We start from the raw sequence: 13,809 nt of genomic DNA on the forward strand, positions 1-13,809 counted from the left end.
ATTTGTGGGTGTTTATGTATATTCCTCAAGGACATTTTGATTACAGTCTATAAATTATGGAAACTCCCTTCTTCCTTTTGCTGCTACAAATGGCTCAGTATAATAATGTCATGAAGAATTCATACCCAAGAGGAGGTGAGACTCCTTCCCTCCATCCCATTGCTGCCGCACCTCAGGCCATGACCTTAGGACGGGGCTTTAGCTTTTCTAGGAGCATTCTGGGACCCACAAGGCCTCCTTCTTGCTCCTCACCCTCCAGAAAGCTGCAGTTCCTGCCCGCCAAGGATCCACCAGTACTATTGAGCCTGTTGTCTTCTCTCGTTCAAAAAAAGTCAAGGATTGCTTCTCTCTTGGTTTATGAATGTGAGGGGTCCTTCAGTGCTTTCTCGTGTGTCACCATCTGCTTCCATTGCCTTTTCTTTCTCTTTCTTTTCTCCTCAAAGGGCATTTTACTCATTATCCCTAGATGGTCCTCCAGTAGCCCTCCCTTTGGACATATTCCTTTTATAAGAATTGTCAGATCTTTCTTTCCAGAAAGCAGAACTTGACAAAGAGGGCTGATGGCTGGTATTGTATGAGGGAATACGATCCAGAAAGAATGAGCGAAGAAGAGGGAGAATGAAGGAGGGAAGGAGGGAAAGGAGTAGGAGATCTGGCTTTATTTAAAATTCTTCTATTTTGCTCATCATTGATTTTTTAAATTAATTTTGAGTTTTAAAAAAAATTACTTAAAAATATTCTGTATGTTCAGTACTGAGATTTTGAGGTCCTCTTAAATTTTTCATCCAAAGCAAGTGCTTCACCCACCTTACCCCAGTTCCAGCTCTGTCTGTGACATGAGTTATCAAGCTTGTTGCCAAGTGAAACTGACTGTCTCATCCAGGAACTTTGTTCCTCACGGTGTATTGACAGAATTTGGGGGCCATCCAGCGGTGGGGAGGAAGTGGGAAGAATGTATCAGTTATCTCCCATTTCCGTTGCTTTAGATTTTATTCCATGGGTATTATCTCCTTTGCACTCCAAGGGTATGCATGTGTGAGCGTGGGAGGTGAGAGGCACGTACGTGGGCAGAAGTTGAGGCACTGTGTAGCTATGCCTGCATGAGGATGGTCAGAGGTCATACAAGTTGGAACAAGGAGCTGATGAGGTCGGGAAGATGTGAAAAGGTGACTAAGAGGAGGAGTCTGATACAATCTACCCTTGGCACTATTCAGCTACTTCAGTGCCCTCCACTGGATGTGGCTGCCATAATAAAATGAGAAAAAGCAAATGGCCCTCACTTCTTCCCAGAGAGAGAAAGAATCAGTTCAATCAAGTCACAGGATGTGCTTTAAGATGGTAGCCAGCTGTGCTCTCTGAAAAGCTTACGGCAAGTCGGCTAGTGAAATCAGCTAGAGTTTCTGTTTCTGTAGCTGGTCTTGAAGCCTTGATTGGTATTTATTGCCTCCTTTCTCCACCATGCATTCTAGATTTCCCTCACTTTTGCACAACTCTTTGGCTGGTCCGGGTGACTTGCCTGATGGGGTGACCTTAATCTTCATTTCAGAGCTGTCTATATCTCCCTTCTTTCTTTTGCTGCTACTTTTTCTTTGGTGTTTTGGGGGTAATGGCCACTACATTTTCTAATTTACTCTCCAAACTGGTCATAGAAGTACGAAGATATGTCCTATGGGATCCCTTGGGTATCAGACCTGCTCCCCCCCGGCCCCACTGTGTAGCCACAACCCTGACTTTTCATGGTAATCATGAATATTTATTCCACCAGTACTAGCGGCTCCTTTATTTGCTTGTGGATCCACTGGATGAGGAGCACAGTGTGAATCAGGAGGTTGTGACTCCAAGTTCAGTGGTACCTTAATATGTTCCTTAGCAGAAGCATTTCCCTACCGGGATTTAGGATCTCTAAAGCTGCAGGGTTGGGAAGCATGTATTCTACAAGTGGGTGACTAGGAGTGATAGTAAAAAAGGGCCAATTCTACTCTATACCATGGCTTCAGGACCCAAGTAGTCTAGCTCATGGGGACATGGGAGTATATATTGGCAGTCGATTCAGTGAATGTCCTGTGTCCTGGAGGTCAGCACTTCAACCCCACAAGGTATTGGTTTTAAGCTTGGACTTTATTTGAGACGTCATCAGGCCATTCAGTAGTCATGTTTATAAGCTGACTGCTTCTTGGTGACTGTGTACATGAATCCAGTGTGCATGTCATGATTGGTACACCTCTTCTTCTTCTTCTTCTTCTTCTTCTTCTTCTTCTTCTTCTTCTTCTTCTTCTTCTTCTTCTTTTAAATAGGTTTCTTTAAGAGAGGCAATGCTATTTGCAAAACCACATTGACAGTTCACGTACCTATTTGGAAAGTCATACTTCCAAAATTTCTGCAGGCAGGGAAGAAATATGGAAGAGTTGTTACTTTGGGGAAAAACAAGTCCTCATTCTCCAGGGTGGAAGACGTCTGATGTAATTGACTTGCTGATAAAGGCCAGATGGTATTCCCATGTAATGGTGTCATAGAGAGGGCTCAGGGTAAGTTTTTGGTGCTGTTAGGCTTGGGCATTCAGCAGTGGCAATCTCGATCAGTCTTCTAGAGAGGGGGTCTGTGCTGTTACGTTTATTCATGCCCTTTGTCTCTGTCATCAGGGCCATTCTGCTCATACTTGGGATAACCCTGAGATAATCAAGAAGAAATTCTGGCTGGAATTTATACGATGAATCCTTCTGGTTGTTTAGAGCTTCCACATTGGTAGGCACTTTCCAAGGGACATTAATATATGATGCAGAATTTGATCATTCCTATGGATCCAACTATAGATTACCTCCTCAGATGTCTAGTTTTCTAGTCCTGGTTTTCTAGTCCTGCTCCATTGAGGCTCATGACCAATCAGCCAGGACATTTCCTACCTTCCCAAGGAATACGTGCATATCTATAATTAAAGACACTTCTAGTTACATATAAAGTAGATGGCTAGTTCTGTAACCCACAAACATGTCACCTGAAAACATTTCCCTTCCTACTACATTTTTAGGGCACAACTTGAGTGGAGCTACAATCCATCAACAGTCAGCTTTTAGCTAGCACCAACATATCAAATATGATCCAGGCCAGAGTTCTTTCCTCCTCCATCATTTGGTGGTAGGGAATCTCACATGAGGCCAGAAGTGTGAGTGGAGGAGAGATCTTGGTAGGTCAAGTAGGTAACATGAAGTTCAGGTTACCTTATTCATATTTGCTCTTGCTCTTTGGATCTGCTGAGGCCCAGTCCCAGTTATATGCCTTCCATCAAGCGATGGGCTACTGCTATGTCCACCTGAACCCATGCCTCAGCACATACAATTACACCCAACTTCACAGGGGAGTTCCAATTGCATAGGTGATTTGTATTCTAAAGCCAGACATTCATTTCAAAATGTAATTGGATTTCCATGTTACACATTTTAATGTTTAAGTGTTAGAGTAATAAAGCCTAGTTTTGAAAAATAATTTTTTTGTGAAAATTTCTTATTTCCTTTTGAAGCTATTGGCCTTAAGCATATCGATAATAAAGGAGGTACGGAAGTGGTATAACATTCGGAATTTATTTAGCCTTTAAAAAATAAGTGTGTAGAGTTTTACAGGCTTAAGCTTCATGAAACTGTCAGAAACTATCCAAATCACCATTCAGATGGGTATCTTTTGGATTAGTGAGTTTGAAGATTTACATTAATGAAGATTACCCCACTGTTTACATTGATAGTAAACCAAATTTTAAGAAGAAAAACATTATCTGCACAGTTTATAAAAACAGGCTAAAATAGGAATAGGTCACCTTTCAGATGTCTTTACATACATAACCATAAATTAGTTTTTTCAAAATATTTCAGTGGATTTTATTATAGTATGATCCTTAAAATTTTACTAAGCTAGGGTTTTGTGTAATGTCTGCTTTTTATTCAACTGAGTTCAGAGATTAAACAGCTATGCTACTTAGAAATAACATAAACATCAAAAGACAGACCTTCTTTATCACTTCATCAGACGACTATGTGGGTCTTAAACACGGCCAACAATCCTTTCAACACGGTCAGGCATCCATCTTAGCCTCTACGGCTGAAAAAGCACAGCACACAGGGTTGGGGATTGCAAACCAGAGGGCCAGGTGCCTGGAAGGACAGTCTCTACCAGGAGATGGATCGTTCTCCTGTCCTCAGTTCCACACCTCCAGCTGCCTGGTCATAAGCAGAGAGTGTCAACTTTCTTGTGCCTTTTGGTGCTAAACTCTGGCTGCAGCCCGGCCAGGCAGATATTGCAAGTAGGAAAGAGATGCAACATGGCCGTGAGATCAACTCCTCCACGATCCCTTCAGCTCCACCTCAGTTGCGTAGTTAGGGAGCAAAATGTCTTTTGGAAAATTTATCCCAAGTTTTACTCCCATAAATGGTTCCTGAGAATATCTGTTTCCCCATGCCTGCAGTGACTTAGCATTCCTGAACTGAAGTCTAACTGTGTATGTCCTGGGTGGTGAAGGAGACTCTAACCCCCATGGCTTTTCTCTTTGGGGAAGTAGCCTCTTTGGAGAACACCACACATCATTTGCCTGGCGTGGAGTTTATTTTTCTATATCTGCTGAAAAGGCTGTGGGAGAACTTGGCTCTCAGTGGGAATCCATCTCCCTCTCTCTCTCTGCACCTGCCTGGCAATGTGAATCTGCCCTCCACAGCAAACCAGGGTGCATTTCCTCACCTGTTGGGAGCAAATATGCGTTGAATGCTTACAGTATTCTTTATATTTATATAATGTAATCCTTATGAGAACCCCAGGACGGAGGTCCTGTTGTCCCATTTTTTTATATGGGAAAAACTGAGAAACAGATTAATTGAATAAAATGTGGCTATGAAGGCTTCTAGTTAGGATGTGGGGAAGCTGGGAGACAAACTGAAACCTGTAGAACTCTAGTTCATCACTAGTACACAGAGTGGTGCAGAAAAGGGCCTGCATTTAAAACAACAGTGTCTGTTACTATAGCTGAGGTTTTAGAGGTATTGCTATTCGGGTAGGCCAAGAATATGAGGAGCTCTTTATCCCAGTCTTACCCATAACACTCAGATAACAAACATAACAAAGAACTAGAGAAAACTAAGATATATTGTGTTATTTTGTTTGGGGGTAAAATGTCATGCAGTAAAGTTAATATTTTGTTTACTTTGATTGTTGAATGACATACATCATTAAATATCTAAAGGAGCAAGACTTTTTAAATGTTCTGTTATGATAAGAATGGTTTCTCATCTGCTGCCTTTCCTAGCAAAACAATGTCGTTTGAATGAACAACACTTTAATTGATTTTTAAGATTATGAGTCTTCCCCTTTGTAATGACCACTGTGTCCTGTGGCAAAATTGGAATGCAGAAAGTATTCTGAATGCAAGGTCAAGCAAGTGAGGTTCCTAGTGACTGTGAGAAGAATTTAAGAACAAAATTTCAGCTTTCCAAGTTTGCTTGACACTTTGCAGAAGGCTTACCTTTTTAACTTGGTTTTGAGGATCCTACTGGGGTGACTTAGAAAATCACAAATGGCAAACACGTGCACATGTTCCACCATTCCCATCTTGTATTCATGTAAGACATTACTAATCAATCACATACTCTGTCTCATTGAAACTGAATGTTATCTCAGACATTTTTCAACACAGGGCTTGAGGGAGCAGTGAACAGTTGACCAGAGTTTGTACAGGTGTTAACTTTATTTTCCATCTCTGACATAGACATCTCTACCACAGCTACATGTAAGGCTAAAACGGAAATATTGATTTCTTACTTGTTACGTTTTTTATGTATTGTGCTAGGCAATGGAAATAGAACAGTTAAAAAATTAAGCTCATTTTTTAAAAATGGCAAACTTGTCATAAGAGATCAATCACTATCCATTCATCTGTCGATGGATAAAGAAGATGTGGTACATATGTACAATGGAATATTATGCAGCCATCAAAAATGAAATCTAGCCGTTTGCAACAATGTGGATGGAACTAGAGGGTATTATGCTAAGCGAAGTAAGTCAATCAGAGAAAGACAATTATCATATGATCTCACTGATATGTGGAATTTAAAAAACAAAACAGAGGATCATAGGGGAAGAGAGGAAAAAAATGAAACAAGATGAAATCAGAGAGGGATACAAATCATAAGAGACTCTTAATCATAGGAAACAAACTGGGGGTTGCTGGAAGGGAGGGGATTGGGGAATGGGGTAACTGGGTGACGGGCATTAAGGAGGGCACGTGATGTAACGAGCACAGCTTATTATATAAGACTGATGAATCACAGGCCTGTACCTCTGAAACCAATAATACATTATCTGTTAATTAATTGAATTTAAATAAAAAATGTTTTTTTAAAAAAGAAACCAATTACTAAATCTCAATGATTTCATCAAATAAAAACTTGTCACTTGTGCAAAGCCCATTTCAGGTATTACTGATCCGGTGGCTCCATGGGGGAGCTGTCACCCAAGGAGTGTTGCAAGACACCCTGCTCCTGCTAACCTGTGGCACTGCCATCTCCAAGCTTACTGAGATGAGAATATGAGAGCGTGGAGGCTCTTTAACCACGGCAGCTGGGAAGTGACACCAGTCATGTATATTCACATCCATTAGCCAGAAAAAGTCACATGGCCTCAAATAAATGCAAAGAGACTAGAAAATTTATTACTGCCCTGACTTCCTCTTCCTAAGAGAAAGTATGGACGGGCAGCCTGAATGTTTTAGTGGTCAGCTAGTTAACTCAGGGAAAAATAGGCATGGTACTTTACTCATGGAATTTTCTAGTTAATGTAAGCTTTATTCCCCATTTGTGCTGTCTCAGGTTCTTCATTTCCAGCAGCATATGTGCCTTTTAAAAATCTAAGGCCATTTATTTATATAACATAACATTCATATTATAAATATAGATGTAGATGTAATACATATATGTGTATATATATATACACACGCACATACATGCATACACACACACACACATATATATGCTGTCTAAATTTAAAGCTATCCATCTTTCTCAAATTAACATGAACTTGTATGCCTGTCTCACTGGTATTCTTATTCTTCACAGCTTTACCATCACAGAGCTGTCTTCAGCACTTTATACTTTCCTCACTTAACCAGGTCTATCCAATTTAGAAATAATGTTAAGATTATTTTTCGGCAGTGACTTTTTTAATTCTTTTTCTCAATTCCCCCAATCCTATATCAACCTGAAATTAGCATTGCCTTTCTCAAGAGGTATTCCTATTTCCATCCAAATCACATACTTTTTCACAGCTGGCAAATTTAGCTCCCCATGACTTTTTCTAACGTATGATTTTTATACTGACATTTCCATATTTACACTAAAGTTTCCTTTTTCAGTAAACACGGACACCTTCACATCTTGTCAGGACATGCGGTGGCATGAAGCATTCCCTATCATTGTATCTAGGTGAACACTGGCTTTGTGGGAGTAGTTCTCTAGCTGTTGTTTCTTATCTTCTCTGCTTTTGAATAGAAACCACACCCTCTGCTTCCTCAATGTGAATTTTGAGCGCTAATGCAGAGGGTTCCCTACGTATTTTTTAACTCGGTCTCCCAGGAAGGGAAAAATTACTCTAGACTGCACTGTTTAATAAGTATGAGTCACATGTGGCTTTTGAGCACTTTAAATGTGGCTGCTCTGAATTAAGATGAGCTCTACGTTTCAAATTCAGACGAGATTTCAAAGACTGAGAACAAAAAGATAATGAAATATTTCCTTTACAATTTGTGTTTATTTCTGATGTTCAATTAATATTTTGGATACATTGGATTAAGTAAAGTGTATGATTAAAATTAATTCCATCTATTTTTAAAATTTTTTTAGTGTATCGCAAAGAAAAATATAAATTTCACATGCAACTTACATAATATGTCCTTTGGGCAGCACCGCTCTAGACAGGCTCTTTTGAAAATATGAGTGAATAAATTTGGTTATATAGACTTTGTAGTTAAATAATGGTCATGCTATATGCAGTTTAAAAAGACTGACGCTGTAAGTCTGCTATTGATTTGGTTTGGAGTCAATGGATAAGATACATTCTTTTTTTCCCCACTTTTTGTTGTTTTTCCTGGTAAGTTTAATCATAAAAATAAACCTTTAAATATTCTGAGAGTGTAATTTGACTTGAAAAGTCATTTGAAAAAGAATGATGAATGAATGCACCAGTTGGTCTTTGAAGGTATGCTGGTTTTCTTCAAAATACAAGTCTTGGCATTCAGTGTGACCTTGAGTGTCAAAGACATGCTTTCTTGAGTAGATTGTTTTGTTCTAGTGTCACAGCCTCAACAATACATGTCTGCTTATCCTACACCATATTATTTGAAAATCTGCTGTTATAGTATATGGTGACATAGACTTTGGGTACTCAGATGTTTTACTTTTATGAAAAATTAGGATATTTGTCAGAATAGAAAATAGCAATTAACATCTCATCTGCTTTCATCGATTAATTGATTGATTCTAACAGTCACAAGTCTTTCACATTCTCCCCAAATTTACTGACATTATTATGAGAAATCATCAAGACCATTTAATCATTAGGTTGAGAATGTCAGGTCAATATCTGTTCAAGTCTCTGAGGTCTAAACTGAAAGTCTTGTCCATTTTGAGAGGATAATGATGAGAACAGTGAATCCACAGTGACTTCATTACCCCAGTTTCCATTTTCATGAGGATAAAGGCATTTATGGAAAATTTGATCATGGACATTTGTTAAGAAGTCCTTGTTAACTTCTTGAAGTGAACCTTCCTAAAGAAAAGCTCCACCAATCAGTGAACTGAGCTGTAATTTTTTTAAAAGCTAATTATTTCAGTATATGAATTTAAAGTAAGAATCCACTTCTTTGATGGTCAGACAATGTAATCTTAAAGTGAAGGGGTGTGTATGAAAAATCAGTAGTGGCTACTAGTCATTGCCATGGTGACAGACACCTTTAACTGTAAGATGGCCTTTTGCATATGGCAGTATGATCTTTTAAAAACACATTTCCTTTGCAATACAGCACTTCTGACTGGCTATTTCCTCCTAGGAGAGTTTGTGTGCTGTGGTACTTTCCCAAACTTGCTCTATCTTCTCGGTTCTTTGTTTATGATTGAGTAATTAAGAGCTTTAGTAAAACAACCTCGAGTGAATATTTCATAGAGACGTTCCATAGAAGAAATACTGAAGAAGTTTCTGACTTTAGTTTTCCATGGTTTGCTTTCCAGTTTGTTTGTTTGTTTGTTGTTTTGCTCTGTTTTTTTTTTTTTTTAATGTACCCTTGTTAAGATGTTATTTCAAAAGCTAGTGACTTTGGTAAGAAAAAATTATAATCTGCTCATGCCAGTTAGCTTGACCACTGTGTAGACAGGTGGGAGCATGGGTAAGACAAATCATATGGGAACGTCAGAAAGCACCTGTAGATGATAAAGATCCTCCTGAGCTTGAGACTTTTGTAGAAGGTAGTGTGTGTAGAGGTGATTTGCACCCTTGTCCTTGATGGGAGCTACTGGTAGTGTTGCTATCAATCAACAAAGGGAGGTCAGGATGGCCATTTAGCCTAGCTATTTATTAATCCAGGGGAGCTGTAAATATACACTTTTGATGTTGTCTTCAGATGAGCTTATTTTTATGTCAAAATTATTAATATAATAAATGTAAGTTCAAACATATTATAATTTTTGGAAATCTAGTGGGTTGGGTTTTTTGTTGTTATTGTTTTGTTTTGTTTTTTGGCACTGAAATAAAATATTCCAAGATCCTCAAAAACTGGAAATATCCTAGCTCTCTCCAGATTTCTACAAGGTTCTGCTATCATCTAGTGGAAGAGTAGCCAAAAGACACCGTGACAATGGGAAAAAGCCTCTGAGGCTATAATGTGGTCTCAGATCCTTGCTCTAGTAGCTGCTGGCTGGGACAGCTTCAGTTTCCTCCCCTAAGGTATAGATAATACTTTAAAGAATTTTTTGAAGAAGAATTGAGGTAATGTGTGTTGTGATACTGATAATTACCAGGTACAAAACAACCATTAGCTAAGAATGTCATTAATAACAGAGATGACTTATCAGTATTTTTTTCTATGCACAGAGAACATCTCTGTGTGCAGAGCTTGCTGCTTTCAGTTCTGACTCCTAGAATCATGTTTTCTATGTGTTTTCTCAGAAGAACCCATTTATTGCTAACATTGGACCCACCGATAGGTACAGTGAAAATGTGTCTTCCGCCATCTTTGTTTATGAATACAACTGGGGATTAGAAGACATCGATGTTCCATGTGAGCATGATTATCACATCCAGTACACTCTAGTCTGGATGCTACGGCTGCACTGGTAACTGCATTTATTCTTTTTGTTTTTTAAATTTAAAAAAATATTTATTTATTTGAGAAAGAGGGTGGGACAGAGGGGGAGGGAGAAGGACAAGCAGGCTCTGTGCTCTCAAGACCCTGAGATCATGACCTGAGCCAAAACCAAGGGTCAGAAGCTTCACTGAAGGATCCACTCAAGCGCCATGCATCTATTCTTAGTGTGTCCTTAAAAGAAGCCAAAATAGAAACTCTGCATTTAAGAGTAGGTGTTTTTCTGAAGTAAGAGGGTAGATTAAAGAAACTGCCTTAAATTAAAAATACGATAAGGCTGTAAATGAATTATGAAAATCAACCCCTAGCAGTGAAAGCACATACAATAGAGTTATGAGTAAGTTCCTTCCTCTGTGGTACGACCAGTAAGAATGTATGATGAAGGAGGCCTCTGCAGAGTAGGGGACTTCACTTAGGCAAGGAGCAGCCAGGAAAGAATTATGGAAGGAATGGAAGTCCATGTGGCTACCGATAATCGAATAATCGGTAGGGTCTCTGTAGACCCTGAAGAGGGAAGCCAGCACCACAAACATATGGGACAAAATGAGTGCCAGGGGAATGAATCTGGCTTCCTGAGGAATGGCATAGCAGTATGATTTAGGATAACATTTGTGTGAGAACGATAGGGAGATAGAATGCATTCTTAACATTTTACAAATATGTTTCTGACTTCGCATTTTATCTGAATGCTACGTGGAAATCATTCTTCCTTTCATTAGGTGAGTTTTCTTATGTCACATCCAAAGACAGTCTGAATCAAAGAGTGATTCCTGTGGTTCCTGGTTGGGTTACTTTAGTTCTAACCATTAATCATGCTGTATTCTTTGAAAGTGGATGTTCTGAAAACCTGAAAACTAATTCTCTAAGTGTATTTAACAAAGATCATGAAGAACTAACATGCACCTGATGGGTTTGTCACTTGTATGTCCACTTCTCAAGTTAACTATAGCTTACATTCAAAATAAACGAATTAATAGCATTTTCTTTGTCGGCCTTATTCTTTTATTTGCCCAGAGGTCTGGTTGAGCTGATTTATGTTAAATTGACTAAGATAGATGACCCACAATAAACCAATATTGTATTTGTAATTGTGAATTCAGAGAGGGGAATGTGGGAAACAATCATAATTTCAGGTATCTTTTAACAACTAGATTAAACTATCACAAAATGAAACAAATAGTATCTTTGTGTTTGTTCTTACCCAGGGCTTGTATCTGAAAAGCGTTATTGCTGTAGTAATTGATTTTCTTGTATTCTAAAATAACAAAGGATTTTTTAAATGTTTTCAGGTAACCTTAAAAAAAAGGTGATTTATTTTCTGCTAAGTCTTGTTAGCAATCGATGGTAACAAGGACTGTAAAAGTGCCTTAGAGAATGCTTAATTATCTGCTTGAGATGCTCTAGGAACAACCAAAAGAAAGGCATATAAAAAGTTAATTAACTTGCTCTAAGAACTATATCTACCCAATTAAACTGTAACTGACATATAGTTATCCTATGTCATAACCTCTTAGATATTTAAGTATATGAGAGAAAATCAGTTTTAGCAAAAGAAATAAAATAAGTAATAGGAATCGAGAACCAAACAGTTGACTGCACGGGTTTAACCTCAAAAAGCTTCTAATTTGATCATTTCATTTTTATAGTCTCCTCAGTTTGCTCGTCCTTAAAAGATAACCAGAACACTCAAAATAATCCATAGAAATGCACAAAGAAGGTCTCTGATGTTGTAAAAAAAACTAAGGGAAAATGGGCTCATTATGATGGCTCTTCACAATTCTGAAATCATCGGAGATGAGAAATCCCTGCAGAAGTGGTTTTATTTAATTTCCTAGCTGAGTACTGCCTTTCCAGTCAAGGAAAAACTTAGCCTAATCGCTCTTTTATCACTTGGAGGAACTTCAAGCGATAGGGAAATTATTTCCTTCCAAATAGACAATCATTTTAATGAACTACTTCTATGTTAGAAGGGAGGACTGTAGAATGGTCTAGATTTGTGACCCAGGAAAACCCTCTGTGATATTGATGTGACTTAAGGGCTTCTGCATCCAATTAATCTGTGACAGAATTCGCATGATATTTGACGTCTGTCATAATATTGCACATTATCTTTTTCCATGCCGTCTTTGATCTTTCTTGAACACCCTGTCAAGGGAAATCGCCTATCTGAAGCATAATGCATTATCTAACAGAGAATGCATCCTGGCTTAAGCCCTTTAGCCTGTACCATGTGAATTGAATTTTGAATATAGATTTAATATTTGCTCCAAACGTTTGCTTATCTCTCACCCTGAGCACACAGTAATGAGTCTAAGAACTAGAGGTTGTTTGTCTCTTGGAATCTGACTTGTCGTTTAGAAGATGGCCATGAATTTTACACTACCTCAGTCCTCTTGATCCCAAAGCAATTCTTAGTATTGGATTAGCTCTCAGCATTGTCCCTTACACCTGAGCACCGGTGTCTCTTCCAGTGACTTGGTCCATTCAGAGCCAGGGAAGTGAATCTGTCTTATTCAGAGCATATGACAGCTCACTAGCCATCAGAGTAGTTTGTTGCCCTCTCAATGCCAAATGGAATCATCCTTAATTAATTACTTTGACAAAGCGTTTTATATTAGTGAAAGTTTAATAAATGTTGTGGCCCTTTTAAAGTAATTTAGCTATCTTGGCATTTCTTTTTTTTAATTCCTTCCTCCCTTCCTTCCTTCCTTCCTTCCTTCCTTCCTTCCTTCCTTCCTTTCTTTTGAAGTAAGCTATAGTCCCAATGTGGGGCTTGAACTCACAACCCTAAGATCAAGAGTTGCATGCTCTCACCAACTGAGCCAGCCAGGCACCCTGACATTTCTTTATTCAAATAAAATTTTAATGATTTCAGTTCAATACAGCTAAAAATGTAGTGGCATTAAAGGGCATTTCCTGCTAAATTTCAAACCACAAATTTGTGGCATCTCTGACCAGAAGCATCAGTTTCTTCTAAAATATTCAGTTTATTAATTCAGTCTCTTGACAGTCTCTTGGTAGGAGGTGAGAAACCAGAATGATCAACTCATAGATTTTGGTTAAGAAAGAAAAACAAAAAACAAAAAACCAGGGCTTCCTGGGTGGTCCAGTCAGTGAAGCAGCTGCCTTTGGCTCAGGTCATGATCTCCAGGTCCTTGGATCAAGCCCTGCATCAGGCTTCCTGCTCAGCAGGGAGTCTGCTTCTTCCTCTCTCTTTCTCTCTCTCCCTCTGTCCCTCCCCACTGCTCATTCTCTCTCTCAAATAAATAAATAAAATCTTTAAAAAAAAAAAAAAGAAAGAAAGAAAACAATAAGTTCACCAGTTGTAACAAATGTACTACCCTGGTAGAGTATATTGCTAATGGGGGAGGCTATGCATGTGTGGGGACAAGGGGTACGTGAGAGATCTCTGTACCTTCCTCTCAATT

Source organism: Ursus maritimus, unplaced genomic scaffold (genome assembly GCF_017311325.1).
Source record: "Ursus maritimus isolate PB19 unplaced genomic scaffold, ASM1731132v1 scaffold_9, whole genome shotgun sequence".
In the NCBI taxonomy this organism is placed as follows: domain Eukaryota; kingdom Metazoa; phylum Chordata; class Mammalia; order Carnivora; family Ursidae; genus Ursus; species Ursus maritimus.